Source organism: Cervus elaphus, chromosome 12, assembly GCF_910594005.1.
Source record: "Cervus elaphus chromosome 12, mCerEla1.1, whole genome shotgun sequence".
NCBI classification, from domain to species: Eukaryota; Metazoa; Chordata; class Mammalia; order Artiodactyla; family Cervidae; genus Cervus; species Cervus elaphus.
The window spans coordinates 93308073-93325144 of NC_057826.1; the positions used below are offsets into that span (position 1 = coordinate 93308073).

General features: G+C 41.5%; 1 long non-coding RNA gene across 1 annotated transcript in view; it reads right to left on the minus strand.

The window, feature by feature from the left end:
• The window catches only part of LOC122705194, a 64530-nt gene that overhangs the window by 16552 nt on the left and 30906 nt on the right, over positions 1 to 17072 (minus strand). The window contains exon 3 of the long non-coding RNA XR_006344055.1: positions 15840 to 15990. This is a non-coding gene — a long non-coding RNA (uncharacterized LOC122705194). The remainder of the gene's footprint in view (positions 1 to 15839; positions 15991 to 17072) is intronic.

Sequence of the window (17072 nt, forward strand, 5' to 3'; positions counted from 1 at the left end):
ATCTAGACTGTCTTTGGGTAGCATGACCCCTCAACAGGTTATCTTGAGATTTTATCAAGATGGCAAAAAAACCTTATTAGTTAATTAAAAAACATGCTATGCTAAGATGGCAAATCTCATCCCCAGAGAGGCCTGTGGGAATCCTCAGAGCGGCAGAGGAGAACGTACCTCTTCCAGATCGCTTTGTCACATATGCACATACATATCTTTGTGCTTTACTTCGTGAAATAATTAAATGGAATTGAGCTGAAATGAATTTCACAATCCACCTAGGAGCTTTTGCCAGAAGCCTGATATTCATTCTAGACTCCTTTTTTCTTCTTTCATTTCTTCTTTTCTTTCTTGTTTCTTCTCTTATTTCTCCTTTTCCTCTTTTTATTTTTGTACTAAACAAATAGCTGTCAAACATCTACTCTGGGCAGGCACACTATCAGACCCTGGAGAGACAGTGATGAGTAGGGTCCCTTCTCCATGGAACTTCTGACACATAGATAATCACACAAGTATATACATAAAATGTGCTATGAAAGAAACTCATGCCTTAAAATCAGGGCCCCTGATTTAGCTGGGTAGTGTGGTGGGATCAGGTAAGGCTTCTCTGAAGAAATAACACTTCGGCTGAAATCTGAAGTTGAAAATAAGTTAGCTAGGGTGTGTGTATGTGTGTATGTGCACATGTGTGTGTTTGCAGGTGGGTTTGGCAGTTAAGCAGACCTGACTGAGGAGATAAAAAGGCTAGGATAAAGTCTTTGAGGGAAAAAAGAACTTTCTAGTTCCTTCAAGGTCACCATGGCAGGAGTTTGGGCAGTGAGTGACAGCAGAGAGATGAGGCTGGTGATCTAGACAGAGGCCAGTCTTTGGAGGACATATTTTTTCATTTAAAGGGCAAAGGGAAGCCATTGCAATATCTATATCCTTCCTAAAATATTCCAAATTTTAAAAGATCATTTTATGGAGTATGTTCATATGACACATTGGATTTTGCAGCAGCCAGGGTTGAAATAATGTTGTAGGATTCTGACAATGACATTGGAAAGAAATGAAGAGATGCAAGAGATATTTTGGTCAAATAGAAAGGTCTAGGTGATGGGCTAAATACGAGAGGCAATACAGGAGAGGTTCTAATGGAGGGTGAGTCATAGGCTGGTGGCTTGCACTGCTAAATGGGACCTTTCCCCAAAGCAGGGAACATCTGAGGAGACCACAGCCCCACACGCCCTGTTTTAGTTTCAGAAAATCTCTCCATCTCCTCTCACTGGGTTTGGTTCCTTGCATGAAAGGCCATGAGTGGTCAGTCTCCTTACCCTGGAAAGTGACCAGTGTAACCCCAAATGAAACTAGATTTTTCAAAATGAAAGCCAGGAGAGGGGACTGTCTTATGCAACATCTCTTTTTGGTCTACTACACAAATGCCTCTGAACAAAGACACATAAAAGTTCTAAATTGGGGAAGAGAAATTACTGGAAGAAAAAAAGATACCAGGTAGGAAAAAAATCAGTAGGAGGACCATGGGATACATAGTCCTGGAACTCAGAAGAAAAGTCACCTCTCTGATGATAATTCCCAATAGGCCACATCCAATTAATCACAAATCCTATTGATCCTGCTTCCTTTAATAGCTTCTAAGTTAATCCTGTCACCTCTAGTTTCATTTCCCTGCCTTAGTTCAGAGTGGTGATGAGGCTCTCCTTACATCATTACCTGAATTGCTATAGTAACAATCATATAAGGATTGTGTTTGGCTTCATGTAAAAGAAACCCAACATAGAGTCTTAACCAAACTGAAATGAACAGTGTGGAGCTGGTGCAACAGCCCAAGGAAGTTAGCAAGGACTGACCAAGAGCCCCCTAACCGCACTGCAGGTAGAGAAGTGGTGAGAAGGGAGAGCAGCATCTTATCAGGAAAGGAAAACAGCTCCAGGAATTCCCAGCACAATTCTACTTCTGCCAGAACTGTCGTCACAACAGTTTCAAGGGAAGATAGAAATCATAGCTACTTAGCACTATTCCTACTCCCCTGGTGGTACAATGGATAAGAACCCGCCTGACAATGTAGGGCACAGGGGTTTGATCCCTGGTCTGGGAAGATTCCACATGTTGCAGAGCAACTGAGTCCATACACTGAGCCGTGAGCCTAGAGCCCACGCTCTGCACAAGAGAAGCCGCCACAATGAGAAACCCACACACTGCAGCCTAAAAGTAGGCCCTGTTCACCGTGACTAGAGAAAGCCCATGTACAGCAATGAAGACCTGGTGCAACCAAAAATAAGTAAATTTTAAAAATAAGGAATGGATAAAAATGGACAAAGACAAGGTCACGGATAGCATTTGCCACAGATGATTAGCTGGTTTCAACGTTGCTAATCCTGTGCCTTTGGCCATAGCCTTCTCCCAGTGACTGCTAGAGGTATCATTTTCAAATCAGATTGCATCACTTTCTTGCTTAAAATACTTCAGCGGTAATCCATGGCTTTCAAGATAAAATTCCAACTCCTGGCTTAGCACACAAGGCCCTCAGATTTGGTCCCCACCTCTCTCTCTCATGGCATCTTCCCTCTCTCTCCTGCAGACCCCACTGTTCCACCCACTCTTGCACACCCAGGAATCTATGATGCTGTTACAAATCCACACATTTGTGTGCTCCTCACTGTCTCCCCAGGGTCTAGTAGTGTGCCTGCCCAGAGTGGGCATTTGACAGCTATTTGTTGAATACTAAAAAATAATAACAAAATGAAGGAAAGAGGTAATTTTAGAATAAATAATAGGCTTCTGACACAAGCAACTAGGTGAATTACAAAATTCAATTTGGCTTAATTCAGTTTAATTCTTTTATGAAATAAAGCACGGGGATATGTGCAAGCATGCTAAAGAGATCTGGAAGAAGTACATTCTCCCCTGGTTTTATAAAAATATTGCTGTCATATTGTAACCTGAAAGGGTTAATTTTGACTCCATGCTGAATTTGTTCCTCTCACTTTAACCCTTGTTTTGCCATTTTTCTTATTATAAGCATATACACTGGCCTGTCTCCTGATGAGGGTTAAAGACAAGAGTGAAAAAGCTGGCTTAAAACTCAGTCTTCAAAAAACTAAGATCATGGCATCCAGTCCCATCACTTCATGGCAAATAGAAGAGGAAAAAGTGGAAGCAGTGACAGATTTTATTTCCTTGGGCTCCAACATCACTGCAGACAGTGACTACAGTCATGAAATTAAAAGATGCTTGCTCCTTGAAAGGAAAGCTATGATAAACATAGACAGCCTATGAAAAAGCTGAGACATCACTTTGCTGATAAAGGTCCATATAGTGAAAGCTATGGTTTTTCCAGTAGTCATGTATGTATGGATGTGAGAGCTGGACCATAAAGAAGGCTGAGTGCTGAAAAATTGATGTTTTGAACTGTGGTGCCAGAAAAGATTCTTGAGAGTCCCTTGGACAGCAATCCAGTCAGTCCTAAAGGAAAGCAACCCTGAATATTCATTGGAAGAACTGATGCTGAAGCTGAAACTTCAACACTTTGGCCACCTGATGTGAAGAACCAATTCACTGGAAAAGATCCTGATGCTGGGAAAGATTGAAGGCAAAAGGAGAAGAGGGTGGCAGAGAATGAGATGGTTGGATAGCATCACTGAGTCAATGGACATGAGTTTGAGCAAACTACGGGAGATAGTGAAGGAAAGGGAAGCCTGGAGTGTTGCAGTCCATGGGGTCACAAAGAGTTGGACAAGACTTCCTGATTGAATAGCAACAATGGCCTACTTCAGGGAACCCTGCCCCCCACTTTTTGACTGTTAAAGTACCTTCGTTCATAAACCCTGTCCACCTATAAGGTGCAGGAAGAAATTACATATCCCCCCACCTGAGGTTTGCCATCTAGAAGATATTTGCAAGAATTAAACAATCTTTTTACTGTGTTTCCTCACCTCCCTCCATCTGTGATCCATAAAATAACTTGGCATCCAATCCCTGACAAAATAGTTGTTTTGAGACATTAGTCAGCTATCTTCTAAGTCAGCTGACTTCTCGAATAAAGTTGTACTCCTTGCCTCAACAACTCATCTCCTGGATTTATTGGCCTATTGTGCAGTCAGCAGAATGAGCTTGGACTGGATAACAAGATTAGTAAACAAAGGATGTTGCAGCCATTCAGCCATCACGTTACAGCTGCCACAACAGTGAGCCCTGAGGGAACTCAGGATGGAGGCAGGATGCCTGCCATCAGATCATCAGACACTGCAGCCATCCCGATGGTGTACCCTAAGAAGATTCAAGAAGAGAAAACACAGAATACTGGCCCCAGATAGCTGAGCAGCCAGACTCTTACATCTTCCAATACGCAGAAAAGTGCTAAATTCCTTAACTTGGGATATCTGGTTTTCTTTAATTATCAACAATCTTTTTATGTTCCGACTACCTGGTCTTTGTTGCAAAAATTCCTATATATTTCCTGGCTCCCCATTTTGCCTCTTTGGAGCAGTTTCTCAGAGTTGCCTGAGATGCTGTGTCCTGGGCTGAAATCCTCAGTTTTTCCACTGAAGAAAACATAACTCAACTTAAAACAATTTTTGTATTTATTTACTTTTTAATTTATTTTTGGCCGTGCTTGGTATTCGTTGTTTCATGGGCTTTTCTTTAGTTGTAACAAGCGGGGACTACTGTTTAGCTGCAGTGGGCGGGCTTCTCATTGCAGTGGCTTCTCTCCTTGTGGAGCATGGGCTCTAGAGTGCAAAGTCATTAGTAGCTGTAGCACATGGACTCAACAGTTGCAGTCCCAGGCCCTAGAGTATAGGCGCAGTAGTTGTGAAGCATGGGCTTAGTTGCTCCATGGTGTGTGGGATCTTCCTGGATCAGGGATCAAACCTGTGTCTCCTGTGTTGGCAGGCAGATCCTTTCCAGTGAGTCACCAGGGAAGACCAACTCCCAACTTTTAAATTGTGCTTTTTTTTTTTTTTTTTTAAGCCAACACTCTCCTATTACAGGGGCTTCCCCCATGGCTCCATGGTAAAGAATTTGCCTCCAGTGCAGGAGACTAAAGAGATGAGAGTTCCATCTCTGGGTCAGGAAGATCTCCTGAAGAAGGAAATGGCAACCCACTCGAGTATTCTTGCTTGGGAAAATCCCATGGACAGAGGAGCCTGGCAGGCTACAGTCCAGGGGGTCACAGAGTCGGACATGACTGAGCAACTGAGCATGCACACATGCACACACAGCACACTGAAGCAGAAATAAATTGTGTTAAGGCAAAATTATGAAAGGGAAGGTTGACTTTGCTCCTTCAAGGGGATCTATCCAAGTAGGCTGGTTATCTTTAGGTTATCTTTAGACTTCATGAAGGTGACCAAAAACTTACTGATAGTTACAGAACATGTGTTATATAGACTTTGGAAGATAATGGTGTGTCAGTGTGGGTTCATTGATTGTAACAAAGGTGTCACTCTGAGGCTTGATAGTGGAGGAGGCTGCAGGTGGGGGAGACCCGGGTGAGTGTATGAGAACTTTCTGTACCTTCTGCTCAGTTTTACTGTGAACCTAAAACTCCTCTCAAAAACTAAAATCTATTAAAAACAATATGTTAAAGATAACTTACCCCAAAAGATAAAATCGTGATTCTCATTCAGAAATAAAATGAGCATGTTGAAGATTGCATTTTACTCAGAACTAGAGGGATCAGACAGATGTTAAAACTGGTTCAAAGGAAAAGTCAAAGAAGAACACTTAAATAACTGGAATATGGGGATGAATGTGCAACTGGAGGCAGATGAACTTCTTCCTCAGTGGGGGAGGGAATTCATTCGAATATCTGCTGGACAGGATAGAATTTGCCTGCCTGTAGACACTTGCATGCCTACAACACCAATCTGCATTTCTGTTACCTATGAGGAACACAGCACTGTAAAATAGTTTCCATAGAATTAGCATCTGGACCATGGAAGGACGTGCTATTGTTTGCCTTTGAGGCACACATTTCCCCTCAGTTCAGTTCAGTTCAGTCACTCAGTCATGTCTCACTCTTTGCGACCCCATGAATCGCAGCACGCCAGGCCTCCCTGTCCATCACCAACTCCTGGAGTCCACCCAAACCCATGTCCATCGAGTCGATGATGCCATCCAGCCATCTCATCCTCTGTCGTCCCCTTCTCCTCCTGCCCCCTATCCCTCCCAGAATCAGGGTCTTTTCCAATGAGTCAACTCTTCACATGAGGTGGCCAAATTATTGGAGTTTCAACTTCAACATCAGTCCTTCCAATGAACACCCAGGACTTATCTCCTTTAGGATGGACTGGCTGGATCTCCTTGCAGTCCAAGGGACTCTCAAGAGTCTTCTCCAACACCACAGTTCAAAAGCATCAATTTTTCAGCACTCAGCTTTCTTCACAGTCCAGCTCTCACATCCATACATGACCACTGGAAAAACCATAGCCTTGACTAGACGGACCTTTGTTGGCAAAGTAATGTCTCTGCTTTTTAAATATGCTGTCTAGGTTGGTCATAACTTTCCTTCCAAGGAGTAAGCATCTTTTAATTTCATGGCTGCAATCACCATCACATTTTCCTTACATGCATACAACAAACCATCAAGGTAGTAGGTTCAAAGGTTCCACTTCATAATTTCACCAACACTAGTGATGACCTGTCTTATTTTTATTATAACCACTTTACATTTTAGCAGGGGTGACATGTTATCTCATTGCAGTTTTAATTTGCTAATAACTGACGATGTTGAGCCTATCTTCATGTGCCTATTGGCTTTTCCTTGATCTTCTTTGGTGACATATCTATTCAAAGGTTTGCTCATTTTATGTATTTAATTATTTTAAAAGTTTACCCATTTTAAAATTGCATTGTCTTTTTATTAATGAGTTTTAAGAGTTCTTTACATATTCTACAATTGGGTATGTTACTTGCTTTCTCACAGTATGGCAGCCAGGTTCTAAGAAAGAGCCTTGAATGAGGAAGAAATTAGAAGCTGCCAGTTCTTGTAAAGCCTGGGCTTAAGTCCCAGAATGTCACTTCTGCCACATTCTCTTGATCAAAGTTAGGTACATGACCAGCCCGGATGGAAGTGGAGGATAAATGAGCTCCTCTTCTTGTTACAGAGAGCAAAGTACACATGTAGGAAGGGCATGGATTGGATTTGGCTATCTTTGGAGTTGGGCTGTCAGCCTTTCAGGTACTTTAATAATTCTAATATTTGTAATAAATTACATGAGTATGGTGGATGTTAAGACATTTTAAATGATTCAAAATAATTTTTGAATTTATGAAAAAAATTCTCTTGTACCTCTTGAATCAAATTCCAAATCTAAATCAGTTACTTATTTTTTTTCAGCCTCAGGACATGCAGGATCTTAGGTCCCAGAGCAGGCATCGAACCTGTGCCCCCTGCAGTGGAGGGTGGAGTCTTGCTGGGCTGTGGGGGATGCCAGGGGCGCTGCCTTTCTCTTGCTGGGTGGCATTTCAGAAGGTGTTTCAAACCTTTTATGTGTCTTTTGATGGTACTCATTATCAGAGCATGGGTTTCATAAAATGTGACTTTCCCATGGCTTTCTTGTCCTTATTTATCTTTTTAGCTCAGTTACTCTGTGGCACGTGGGATCTTCCCGGATAAGGGATGGAACTTGAGTCTCTTGCATGGTCAGATGCATCCTTTACCACTGAGCCACCAGAAAAGCCCCAGGTTTCTTTTCTTTTTTTTTTTTTTAAGCTTACTGTTTCTAATAGGTATGCAGTGCTACTTCACTGTAGTTTTAATTTCTAAATTTCTAATGATGTATGATTTTTGAGTATCTTTGATAATTTACTATCTGTATGCTTTGTTTGGCTAGGTGTTCAGATTTATCCATCTTTAATGAGGTTGTTTGTTCCAGATTTTTGGTATTATTTGAGTACAACCCTTTTTATCAGATATGTATTTTGTAAATGTATTTCTCTGTTTGAGGCTTGTGTTCAGGTTTTATGAATAAGGTCTTTTATAGAGTTTACATTTTTAATTTTTTAAAGATCATGTTATAAATTTTATATCCTTTTTTGGATAGACTTTAGTTTTTTTTTTGTTAAAATTCATAAGCAAAACTGAGGTACTGTAGACACAGCTTTGCATTTTATCTGTTGAGAAGTTTGAGTGAATTTGGTGTAAGTTGTAAGGTTTCTTTCTACTTTCATTTGATTCCATACGGTTTCCAATTATTTATATAACAATTTTTGGAGATGTCATAGGAAGTTGGTTTCCCCAAGTGAAACTGCGTCCATGAAACATCAACTCTTTTCAGCCGCTGGGAATCACTTTCTGCTTTTTCTATCTTTGAATTTGACTTGCTCTGAGGTGATTCCACTATTGAGATGATTCCACTATCTCATGCTAGTGGAATCACAGAATGTTTGTCCTTTTTTGGTCTTGTTTGTTTCACTTAACATAATGACTATAAGGTTCTTTCAGATTGTAGCATTGTCAGAATTACTTACTTTTAAAGGCTGAATCATATTCCATTGTGTGTGTACCACAGTTTGTTTATGGAATTGTCTGTCCATGGACACTTGGATTCCTTCCATTTGTTAGCCAGAATACGAGCGTAGAAATATGAGTTTGTTTTTTTCAGCCCATTTTTTCAAATCTTTTAGGTACATAACCTGAATTGGAATTGACATATTGTATGTTAATTCCATTTGCTAGTTTTTGAGGAGTTTCTGTCATGTCTTGCAGAGTGGCTACACTATTTCACTGTATTTCTTGTATAGTAGAATACTGCTGAAGTTTTTGCGTGTACCCTATTTTGCATATTCATTCACCCACTGATGGACAGTTGAATGGGTTCTACCTTTGGGCTATTGTGAATAATGTTGCTATGAATATTTGTGTGCCATTTGTTATTTGAACAGCTGTTTTCAGTTCATTGACATGTATATCCAAGAGTAGAGTTGGTGAAGTAAACAGTATGTATATTTTTATCTTAGGAAATGCCAAACTATTATACATATAGCCTGTACTATTTTCCATATCCACAAGCAAAGTGTAATGTTTCTGATTTTCTACATTGCTGTTAATATTTTGATCTTGATTATAACCGTTTAGTGAATGTGAACAAATATAGCACTGTGGTTTTAATCTGTATTTCCATCACTACAGAAAGGAAATATATGTCCATTTCTACTGAACATGTAGTGGGGTTACCTCACCTGCTGACTGACTCCTGCATTTATTGTTTGTAGATTTGTGAGGATGGCCAGTCTGACAGGTGGGATTTGATTTCCCTATTTCAGCCTGGGAACATGGGGTGCAGAGTTGCTGGCCTGAAAGTACAATCTTTCCTATTTCAGCCTGGGAACCTGGGGCACTGAGTTCCCCACCTGAGATAGGAACTTTCCACCATATTTCAGCCCAGGAACCTAGGGGAGCCCAGTTCCCCCCTATGAAATGGGAACTTATTCTAGTATTTCAGCCAAGAAACCTGGGGTGCTGCATTCCCTGCCTGAAATAGGAACTTGTCCCCCTAATTCAGCCCAGGAACCTAGTGGAGCTCAGTTCCTTGCCTGAAGTAGGAACTTCTCTCCCTATTTCAGCCTGGGAAACTGGGTTGCTGAGTTCCCCACCTTAATTAGGAACTTTCCCCCATATTTCAGCCTAGGAACCCAGGTAAGCCCAGTTCCCCATATGAAATAGGAACTTATCCCCAACCTGGGGTGCTGTGTTCCCCACCTCAAATAGGAATGTGTACCCCTATTTCAGCCCGGGAAACTGGGGCGCCCAGTTCCCCACCTGAGATGGGAACTTTCCCCCCATTTCAGCCCGGGAAGCTGGGCGCTGAGTTCCCTGCCTCAGTTAGGAACTTTCCCCCCTATTTCAGCCCAGGAACCTAGGGGAGCCCAGTTCTCCACATGAAATAGGAACTTACCCCCCTATTTCAACCCAGAAACCTGGGGCACTGCATTCCCTGCCTAAAATAGGAACTTGTCTCCCTATTTCAGCCCGGGAAGCTGGGGTACCCAGTTCCCTGCCTCAATTAGGAACTTCACCCCTATTTCAGCCTAGGAACCTAGGGGAGCCCAGTTCTCCACATGAAATAGGAACTTATCCCCCTATTTCAGCCCAGGAACCGGGGGTGCAGAGTTCTCCGCCTGAAATAGGAAATTTTCCCTATTTCTGCCTGGAAATTTGGGGCCCAGCATTTCCATAGTTCAGCCCAGAACCTTGGCATGCAGATAAACATTAGGGAAATACATCTTCAGAGTTAACAACTTTTGAATTGCTTTTGAAAAAATCATCAAAATTTTTATGTATCTTATGATGGCACTCATTATCTGAGTGTGGGCTTGGTAAAATGTGACTTTCCCGTGGCTTTCTTGTCCTTATTTATCTTGCTGGTAGATTCATTGGCCTCTTTTGACTAGTTAATTCTTTTTGAAGCAGAGCTTGAAATGGTCCATCTACTTTGTATGATTTTTAATAATCTCATCCAAAGTAATTTCTCAATTGTTTCTTCTATTGTATAACATTCCCCATTTTCATTTTGTTCTTTTTTTCTTCTATTTTCTTTTGTGTTTATAGCTATATACCCCATATTTTTTGTAGTTGAAGTACAGTTGATTAACACAACTATGTGTGTTGTGATACAGCATAGGGGATTTTTTGCAATATTTTTACGGAATCCACTTTATTGAAATATTAACGAATTGTGAGCTTTTGTTGGTTTTAGAGATGAATTGCTTGTGTGTATCTTGATTTGCAGATATTTCTTTGCATTACAGGTTGCCTTCTTCATTCCTGAAGGTTTACTTTTTTGGACACCTGCTTTGAAATTGAAGTAGGTTGCATTTTCCTGGTTTGGGTTTAATTCTCATCGAGCTAGGAGATGGATTCCAAAAGACCTCTCAATGAAGTCATCCAAACCCAAAAAGACCTTGTAGTTGATATCCTCACATTTCCTGCCTATGTTTCCCTTAAGAAACCCTCCTGACCTTTAGATACCTATGATTTGGAGTTCATTTCGCGTGTGGTGTTGGAGAGTGTTCTAACCTCATTCCCATTTTCTTTGTTTTAATAAGCCTCTCAGGATCCTTCACAGTGTCTCTTATCAATGTCTATTGCCAGCATCGGGGGAGGAGTATTCCCTCTTCTCCATGCCTTCTCTATCAGTTAGTGTTTGTCAGGTTTCTGACAATGGCCATTCTGAGTGCTGTGAGGTGATTCCTTCCTGTGGTTTCGACTCGCATTTCTCATATTTAGTGGAACTGACTTCTTTTCATGTGATTTCTTTCCAAGGGTGAGTTATGTTAGACTCTGCATGACTCTGCAACAGGAGTCATGTTAACCCGTGATGCAGCTACGTGTAACTCGACCCTGTTTTAAGTTCTTTTCTGATGACCACCCCTTGGATGTTTGTTGAGATCAGCTGTTTTTGACTTTCAGACCCTTTGGCCTTGAGAATATTCAATGCCCATCAGTACAGCTTTCCAAGCTGTTGTTACAGAAAATGGCCACAAGGCAGAATTACTCATCCCACAAGATTCCCCCCACCCCCTGTCATTTCTGTGTGATTATTTATTGGAATAGAAGTGATTTCTGATTTAATGTGTGTTTCAAGTGTATAGGAACTTGATATGTTTATCTATTCTCTTTCAAGTTCCTGTTCCCATCGGGGTGATTACAGCGTGTTCAGTAAACTTCCACCTGCTATTCAGTAGCTCATTTTGGTCATCTATTGGATACATATATGTGTGTCTACATTAATTCAAATCTCTTAATTTACATCACCAGTACCTAGAGATTGAGGGCTCCTGCAGAGGGCAAGAGGCACTCCACAAACATCGTGGGGTCACACTACCTACCACATCCTCCCAGGACCCTGAGCCCCAAAACAATCCAGCCTTGGGACCCAAGCCTGCCCAGTCTCCAGAGATTGCCAAGATAATCCAGAATTACCAAGAGATTAGTCAAGGTAACCATGGGATGAGGGGAATAGAATCAGTATATGTTTCTATATTTATTGTGTTTATCCAGTTATTTGAACTTGAGTATATAGGTGAATTACAAGGCAGTGGATTTTTTTTAATTTTTTTAATTCATAGTCACTTGATTCACTCACACATTGATGTACATATGCTGTATTTCAGGGACTGTTCCTGTATAGATTATGACAAAAACTGGAGTATCATTCCTAGTGTTATCCAGTAGGTCCTTGTGGCTTATTTTCTAAATAGGAATGTGCACGTTAAAGAATTAGCTTATTTCTAAGTGCCCAAACCTTTCTTCTCTGCTAACAGTGAGACAAGCTTTTCCTAAGTCTGTGAGCTGTTTATCTTGGCTCAAAGAGCTCCTATGTATCCATTTTTAGAGTCCACCTACAAGTGACATCATATTCCATTTTTCACTCCATGTCTCTCTTACTGCACTTGCTATGGTCATCTCTACCTTCTTGCCTGTGCATTCTTCCTTGTGGCTGACTCATATACCATTGTGTATATAGAACCCATTTTCTTTATTCGTTTCCTTGTCCTTGTACCCTTAGTTTTGCAGCAGCGTACCTTCTTTGGAAACCGGTCCTGCACGGGTGGCATGGGTACCCTTGTCTTCGAAAATGCTTCTTTTCCCTGACTGTATGCTCAGGCACGTGATTGCTGTTTCCTCATGCACGTCCATGTTTCATTTTCTGAAGATCCTTCATACTGTTCTTTCTAGTGGATGAACCAACGGAGACTTCTAGTACCCCCGTCCGAAATAATTTCATGATGGGAGTTTCTATTCCTAAACTTTTCCCATTTTTATTTTGTGAAACTTCATTCTTAATTATTTCTGGTGTTTGCAGCCATCCATCCACTCTTTCTTTTTCAATTGAGGTACAGTTGATTCACATTACTCTATTTGCTTTGGGATACAAGAGAGTGAGTCAATATTTTCATGGAATATATACCATTTAAACATATTGCAAAAATCTCGGCTATAGTTCTCTCTGCTGCATACGATATCCTATTATTTTTCTTACATTGTACATAGTGAATTTTATTTCTTAATTTCTATTTCAATCTGGCAACACCCACAACCAAATCCGCACAGGCATCCTTAGTTTCTGGATTTGTGAGTCTCTTTCTGTTTAATAGATAACTCCATTTATCTTGTTTTAGATGGAAATTAAGTGTGATTTCCTTTGGCAGTTTTCTTTGTGTTTCTGACAACCTTGCCTTAGGTGAGAATATGTAAATAAATTCTCTTGAAAGAATTCTCAGGAATAGTATAATGTGAAAAGGACTTTTGTTCACCTTTCAGCCCGCAGAGCTGCCGACCTGACATACTAACTTCTCCCTATTTCAGCCCGGGAACCTGTGGTGCAGAATTTCCCGGCTGAGATAGGAACTTTTCCCTATTTCAGCCCAGGAACTTGGGGTGCACAGTTGCCAACCTGAAATGACAGGAACTTTTCCTCATTTCAGCCCAGGAACTTGGGGCGCAGTGTTGCTGGCCTGAAATAAGAACTTTTCGCTATTTCAGAACAGGAACTTCGGGTTCAGAGTTGCCAGCCTTAAATAGGAACTTTTGCCTGTGTCAACCTGGGAACTTGGGGCACAGAGTTGCCAGCCAGAAATAGGAACTTCTCCCTATTTCAGCATGGACATTTGAGGCCCAGATTTTCTATAGTGCAGCCTGGAAGCTTGGGGCACAGATAAAAATATGGGAAATACATCTTCAGAGTTAACACCTTTGAACTGTTTTTGAAAATATCATCAAAATTTTTATGTATCTTATGATGGTACTCATTATCAGAACGTGGGCTTGGTAAAATGTGACTTTCCCATTAAATAAGGCTTTCTTGTCCTTATTTATCTTGCTGGTAGATTCATTGTCTTCTCTGGACTACTTAGCTGTTTCTGAAGCAAAGATTCAAACGGTCCATCTATTTTGTGTGATTTTTAATAATCTCATCCAAAGTAATTTCACAATTGCTTTTTGTATTGTATAACATTTCCCATTTTCCTTTTGTTCCTTTTTTCTTCTAGTTTTGTGTTTGTAGCTATACATCCCATATTTTTTTTTTGTAATTGAGGTACAGTTGATTAACACAACTAGGTGTGTGTTGTGATATAGCATAGGGATGTAATACTTTTACGGAATCCACTTTATTGAAATATTACTGAATTGTGAGCTTTCTGTTGGTTTTGCAGATGAGCTGCTTGTGTGTATCTTGGTTTGCAAATATTTCTTTACATTCCAGGTTGCCTTCTTCAATCCTGAAGGTTTACTTTTTTGGACACCTGCTTTGAAATTGAAGTAGGTAATGTTTTCCTGGTTTGGGTTTATTTCTCATTGTGTAGGAGATGGATTCCAAAAGACCTCACGATGAAGTCATCCAAACCCAAAAAGACCTTGTAGTTTATATCCTCACATTTCCTGCCTATGTTTTCCTTAAGACTTTTATAGAATCCCTCTTGACCTTTAGATACTTATGATTTGGAGTTCATTTCATGTATGGTGTTAGAGAGGGGATAGAATCCACCTGCCCTTTAGATACCTATGATTTGGAGTTCATTTCGTGTGTGGTGTTGGAGAGTGTTCTAACCACCTTCCCATTTTCTTTGTTTTAATAAGCCTCTCAGGATCCTTCACAGTGTCTCTCATCAATGTCTGTTGCCAGCATCGGGGGAGGAATATTCCCTCTTCTCCACGCCTTGTCTAGCAGTTTGTGTTTGTCAAGTTTCTGACAGTGGCCATTCTGAGTGCTGTGAGGTGATTCCTTTCTGTGGTTTCGATTTGCATTTCTCATATTTAGTGGAACTGACCTCTTTTCATGTGATTTCTTTTCGAGGGTGAGTTTTGTTAGACTCTGCGTGACTCTGCAACAGGAGTCATGTTACCCCTTGATGCAGCTCCGTGTAACTTGACCCTGTTTTAAATTCTTTTCGGATGACCACCCCTTGGGCGTTTGTTGAGATCAGCTGTTTTTGAATCCCAGACCCTTTGGCCTTGAGAATACTCAATGTCCATCAGCACTCTACCCAGGGTAGGAACCAAATAAATAAGTAAACAAACAAAGAAGAGAGCAGATATTAAATAATAACGATAATGAACCCAAACATCTGTGCAGAGACAGGCTCAAGGGAAAGTCACACTGTTCATTTCAGGAACTCCAGCAGTTAATTCCCACTTCCTCCCATCAGAGAAGCAAACCTCTAACACTGCAGGAAGAGTGTCCACTGGCCAATTGCACAGGATGGAAGGGAACCCACAGGCTTTATAGGACCTGGGGATGGAGAGGAACCACGGATGGGAAGGACCGAAGGATGGGAAGACCCTGAAGACGAGAAGGACCCATGGACAAGGAGGACCACCTAACGAGTTGACTGGGCTGCTTTTCCTCTCCACTATCAGCAACTCTGTGTTCCTAGCATCCAGTTTGACCTGTAAAACTCTGCACCCTGCTTGTACAAGCTCTCAGTAGAGATGAGATGCATATTCAGGAGATTTTTATAATTAAATTACAGCACCCCACAGGACACCAGGTCCTGGCTGGTCCTCTGGGAGCAGGACTTCCCCTTCCTCCTCTATTCTCCTTCCCAGTCAGATTGTACATGGAAGGGGGACTTCTGTCCACTGGGACTGAATCTGAATAACCCTTGATCCAACCTCTTCCCCAAATCCAAACCTAACTGCATCAAAGTCACACTGGAGAACATTTCCTTTGGGAAAAAAATCCAAACTCCATGAAAAGAAATATTGTCCAAAGGACTTGGGTGAACCTAAGAAATCTGAATATTTTATAGTCAGTCAGCACCTGGCCCAGTGTTGGCGCCCCCTTGGCCAGAAGACTGAGGGAGGGAGGGTCTGGTGAGGGAGACCTCTGGGCGCCGCTCACCTTCAGCTCCCCCCCGGGAGGCCTTGATTAAGATCGAGCTCACTTTGCTGCTTGTTGAACCAGTAGAGACTTAGGATCACAGGCTGTCTTTTCCTTAAATATTTGTAACATCCCTTCCACACTGAATGAATGAAAAACGCATCTGAAGGAACTGTGGGGTGGGGGGGAAACAGACAAATGTTAGCACACACTGAACAATTACACCTAGAGATTTTAATACACAGAAGGTTTAGTATTGCTTGGTAAGACATCACGACAGTGACAACAAAGATGACCTGTCTCTGTGTCCCCTCAAAGCAGGTTTATAAGAGGTGAGCCAAGCCCAGAGCAGGCAGCTTACTGTGAGATGCAGACACGCCTCTGTCGCTGGGGTGGACCCCAGTGCACCTGTGTTACCGGATCCACCAGGGCCTGTGTGCATGGTGAACTGGGACTGAGGACACGAGGTAAGATCATCAGTCAGGCTGACCTGGAAAATCACTGCAGCTACTTCACTCAATATCCAAGCCCACTTATGGGGGAAGGCTTGGGAGGCTCAGAGGAACCGACGCCTGCCGGGGCTCTTCTGCCCTCAGAAAGCCTGCGTTTCACAGCACCACTCTGTCTGCACAGACCCAGCTAATAGAAACAAAGCTGCTTTATTTCCCAAGGCCTCTATTTTGTAAGTAAAGCCAACCTTTCTTCTAGCTCTTCTGCTCTACTCTAATCCCCCGTATAAGAAACAGTCCAGAACTGGTAAGAAAGCCAGACTAAACGATGTCAAAAACAAAAGGCAAAAAAGTCTTCTTGAAACATTACAATTCATCTGGGACAGGATTTCTTACAAATATTATTGAGCTATTTTCTCTTTTCACTGGTCACAAAAAAATTAAACCTTTTCACATTTCTGCTAACAAATATACATAAAATCTTGCTATTTTTATAATACTGCTATAACATTTTACAGGGAAATTGATGTTAAATCTACATCAGTGAATGCACTCAATTTCTCTCTGGTTTAAATTGTCTCATGATATGTGTAAATTGTTTAACTGGACCAGATCCACTGTGAGTGGAACTGGTCAGAATGTATTTGTGGACTTCCTGGGTAGAAAGAAAGTTGCTTGTCTCCTTAAGTGTGTTTGTTAGCAAATGCACTTATGGCCACAACGTGACGAGGACAAAGCACAGTGTCCCTGGTCGTGCTTTTCTTTCCAGCCCTCGGGGACGTCTGCCTGTCGAGGTCCTATCACT